The sequence below is a fragment of the Brachionichthys hirsutus genome, chromosome 10, assembly GCF_040956055.1.
Source record: "Brachionichthys hirsutus isolate HB-005 chromosome 10, CSIRO-AGI_Bhir_v1, whole genome shotgun sequence".
NCBI lineage: Eukaryota > Metazoa > Chordata > Actinopteri > Lophiiformes > Brachionichthyidae > Brachionichthys > Brachionichthys hirsutus.
In genome coordinates, this window is record NC_090906.1 from 13,189,403 (window position 1) to 13,194,096 (window position 4,694).

Genomic DNA, 4,694 nt, shown 5'->3' on the forward strand with positions numbered 1-4,694 from the left:
TGCGCGTCTTATTCCCCTTCACGGTGAGTCGGATCCTGCGTGCGTGTGCGTGTGCGTGTGCGTGTGTGCGTGTGTGTGTGCGTGTGTGGTGGTGTGGTGTGTGTGTGTGTGTGCGTGCGTGTGCGTGTGCGTGTGCGTGTGTCCTCCCTCTCTCGGCCTGCCGGCTAGCTTATCAGACTGGTGTTGGCTGTTACCACTGTGAGGCGACAACGGTCTGTAGGCTGTCTGACAGTCGGGGCTCTTTCATCCGACCGGCATCCCGTGTCGTGTGTGTGTGTGTGTGTGTGCGTGTGTGTGTGTGTGTGTGCGTGTGTCGGTGCGGTACGTGCCGTGCTTTCCCTTCCTTCTTTTACTTCCCTCTTTTACTTCCTTCTTGTTCTTCACACGCACTCTTTATTGGATCGGAGCGGACCGGGTCTCTGGCTCGGAGGCTGCGGTTTCAGGATGTCCTGCCCCCCCCCCCCCCTCTCCTACCCCCCCCGGCATGCCTGCGTTTGTGTCTTACACCTTTCGTGCACCGTTTGTTTGTTTTCTGCTTTTGCTATAAATAAAGTCTGGAATGAAAAGAAGAGACGATTTGTGTTCCTTTCATTTGTGTGATTCGTCTTCATTGCGTGACGCCCCCCCCCCCCCAAAGGGGGGTGAGGAGGACACCGGGTCCATCACCACCCGGCTAACGTTTCCCCTGCCACTGATTGGCTCTCTCCGAGCTGACGTCGTCTTTAGTTGGAGTCGTTTCTCCACTTCACTCGTCTCATTCAATCACGTGTTGAATGTTCTAAATAAAATTAGATGCTGTGGGTTTTAGTGTCGTAGTGTTGGGGGGGGGGGGGGGGGGGGGGTCAGATTCATTTATTCACCTGTTGAAGTGAGGAAAAATTATCTCAAATAGTCGTCTGGATATTTTAGATTTCCAACATGTTGGAAAGTCTTATTTAATTTAAGGCAAGAAACCAGATATTTTTTTTAAATCAAATAACTTTATTTAAACAGAACTTTTCACACAGAGACCAGTTTAAACATCAAAGGTCCGAATCGGCGGAAATAAACTGATTCTGAGATTGTAGATTAGAATGTGTGAAATCATTTTACGCTTTTGTGTAGATCTTTCTCACGCGCACGCACACGCACGCTGCGGCTCCAGAAGCCTTTGTTTCCTTTATTGTAGGGGGGGGCAGACGCGTCCGCTTCTCCTGCCCACGTCGCGCCAACACGGCAGGAAGTCACGCCTCCCCGTGACTTCCTGCCTCGTGGCTCATCGCGCGTCTTCACCTCTCCCACCTGCGTGTTTCGGAGTTTGGCCTCGGCGCGTGCGTCACGCAGGTGTGTCACGCACGAGCACAAAGGACGGCGCTGTGACGAAAGGAAGAAAGCAGCGTGACGCGGAGCTTCATCCCGAACAACGCGTCCCTTTGAGACGCGATGACGTCACAGAGTCGGCCTCTGGAATGCCCTGACGTCTGATTTTGTCCGCGGGCTTTGAACGCAGCTCCTGCGCGTCTTATACACGCAAGTAAAGGGTTTCAGTCACGGAAACGGCCCACGGGAATGTCAGTGGCCTTCCAAGCATTCCGGTCATGTAGCATGTAGCATGTAGCATGCAGGCTCCCATTCCCATTGAACAGTTTAAATCTGTCTCTGAGGGCGTGGCTACTAAAGACACCAATTATGGGATGCACACCTTTAAGCCCTTTACCAGCATTTACGGACCTTCACTGGTTTAGCTGCGTTTACACGCAAAGTTAGCCTTTAGCTTCACATATTAAATGTTGCCAGAAAGAAAAATGCTTTTGATGAGGAAAATCACCAAATTACAAGACTTGCTGCTTTTTTAAGATTAAAAATGTGGATCTCATTTTCAACAAAATCCAGAAAGAATGAGATAAATGATATAATTAATATATATTTAATGTCTAATTATCATTTCTCATTATTACACAAAGAAGCACGCGGCTTGGCAAATTCATGTCAGATGTCTTCCTATTTTATTTAACATTTATTCACTAGCAATGTATCAGTTTAAATATTTAAGATGTTAGTTTAATATAATTAATTATTTTTTCTATCAAAATCTATTACCCCCCCCCCCCCCCTGTTCTAAATCTCTTGCTCTTTTCGATCCCAGACTTCAGGCCATGTAGTTTTTGTTTGTTTGTTTCAGGCGGGGTTCACCGGTTCATTTCCTGATCCAACCTGCTTGCGGCTTCTTCTTATGATCAGGACCGATGAGATAAATTATGATTTCACGTTTTGTAGGATAAGCTGTGCTTCAATTTAGAGGTTGAAGGGAAAACAAGCTTTATTTAATCATCATAAAGGTGGATACGCTCCTGATTCAGACTGTGGCGTAACGGCCCCCCGGCCCACCGGCCCCCGTCCCGCTGTAAACACCTTGTGTTGACGACCGACCACAAACCAGAGCGAGACGCTGACAGCTTTTGCCCTCGGTAGAAACATAAGGAGACGCACACAGCGCCATTACGCAGACCCACAACAGAGACCTGCATCTTCCTGGCAGCGTCGAGTCTGTTTTTGTGTCAACACACACAAACACACACAACAGAGAGAACACGCACAGAAGAGAGATTTTGTTTTTCCCGATGCAGCTGGATGTGATCAATGGGCAATCACAGAAAAGCGTTCTATCAGATGGAGGTGAGGCCCCAACAGAGGGTGGTCCGCAGGGGTCCGTCACAAGCCCACTTATAGTCTGATGGAAGCCGACCAGCCTGACCCCACGCACGCCAACACATTAAAGAAAGTTATATTAAAGCTTGACGTCCGAGTTCAGAGACTGGGAACCTTTAGGAGAATTGAATCTGTAATCAATTTGACTTAACGATGGTGGAAACTTCCTACCTTTGAGGGAAACTGCTTGCTGCTGTCGGGGCACGCTGCCGACCGGTCTCCCCTCGGCGGCACCAAAGATAGCAGCGGGAAGAGGCCGTTAAACTTCACATTTATTGACTTCCTACAGGCTTTCCTGTTTGCGGCATCACTACCGTAATCAAAGCACTAATTGAACTCCTTGAAGACGAACCGCATCAGCCATAAATCATTCATGCACGCAATATTTTTTTGTTCTAAAACTGTCTGGAGGGTGTCTTTTATTATGTTATTAAAGCATCTTCTCTTTAAGACGCAAAGGGCTCAAGATGTTTCCAATATGAGGATTTAAATGATTCACACCGAACTTTCAGGTATAACTGCGTTATAATAAAAATAAAAATAATAGATTGGTACTGATAATCAACAATTGATTATTTGAGTCTCTTACGGGTGAAACACGAGCAAATAATCTGATCTGGCTTTTCCTTGACGGCTGTGAGACCGAAACACTTCTATCAAATTAGGAAGTGACATCAGAGCAGGAAAGAATTAACATCTGTAATGTAAAAAGGGGAAATTATTGCCACTCTGTTGATCGTTTTTGCCGCTCAAAGCCTGAACAGAATCGGCTGCTTTTACCAGGTTTGTAAATTCCTGTTTCTTCCTCTAAAAAACAAAAAACATTTCTCCAGATATTTTAGCCAGGACTAAAACTAAACCAGCTGAAACCCCGACAATGTTCCATTCAATGTTCTTTTCTATTGAATCAATACATTTGGACAACATTGCGTTTTGTTAAGAAACGATCATTTAATAATAACTGCTTTGTTTTCTTCTTACCGCTTTCTGAAAAAAAACAAAAAACAAATGTAATGTAAGCTCACGACACAGAGAGAAAGATTAACCGTTGTTTAAAATGTTTAAAATGACTGGATGAAGAGTTCAGCCACCGACCATGCAGCGAGACATCTGTGTGTGACTAACACGATAAATAGTTCATTCTTCGCTATCTCTGTAATCCTCAGCCGAAAAACATGATCTGAAAACCCTTTGGCCGTTGTGTTCGATGTGGTTTAGCAGTTTTCACGGAGGAACAAACATCACAACGAGGATCTGATGTGGGAGCATGGAAATTTGATGAGCGCTCAACCTTCATGGTACCACAGGAACCAAGTGTGGAGACAAGTAATGTCCTATTTATGATCATAATAAATCTAGCTGGCGTCGGAAAGCATTGCGTTTCTGCTTTCTACTGTAAAATGCATTCAAATTTATTGACATGACTTTTGATGAGGATCCTGAGGCCGATGTCAGGATGGATGAAGGCATCTCAGACATGGAAAATGATTCCTTTTTTCTTGCTGCCATCTGCTGGTGAAAAACGGGAATTTGAGGAGGACGCTGGAGCGAATTATATGGACGTAATAAAATTCTGTTGTGTTCAAAAGTCTAACCAGATGTCAGACAAAACCACAGGACGTCAAACTTTTTAACAATAATTTGGACATTTGGACTCTTTTATTTTTCAGGAAATCTTTTAACCCATATCAATTTCAATTTGGGACATTAAACTGGCTAAATTTTATAAAACACCAGATTTCAAACAACATAGAGCTCATCTGGATTTATATAAAATTAGTCGGCAAGATTTTAGCCATTTTCAGAATGTTTACGTTAGCATGTCGGCATGTTCAGTTCTGGTGTCCGCCGCTAGAGGCGGTCTGCCGCCCGGTCCGTGCGTTGTTTTGGTTAGCACGTTAGCACATGCGTTCTGCTCTCGCCGGCTGTAACGGAGATGGCGCTCCCATAAAGCCGGGGAGCGGAGCTGCGTTCTCTGACCAGACACTGCGCGAAGAGCCGTGGCC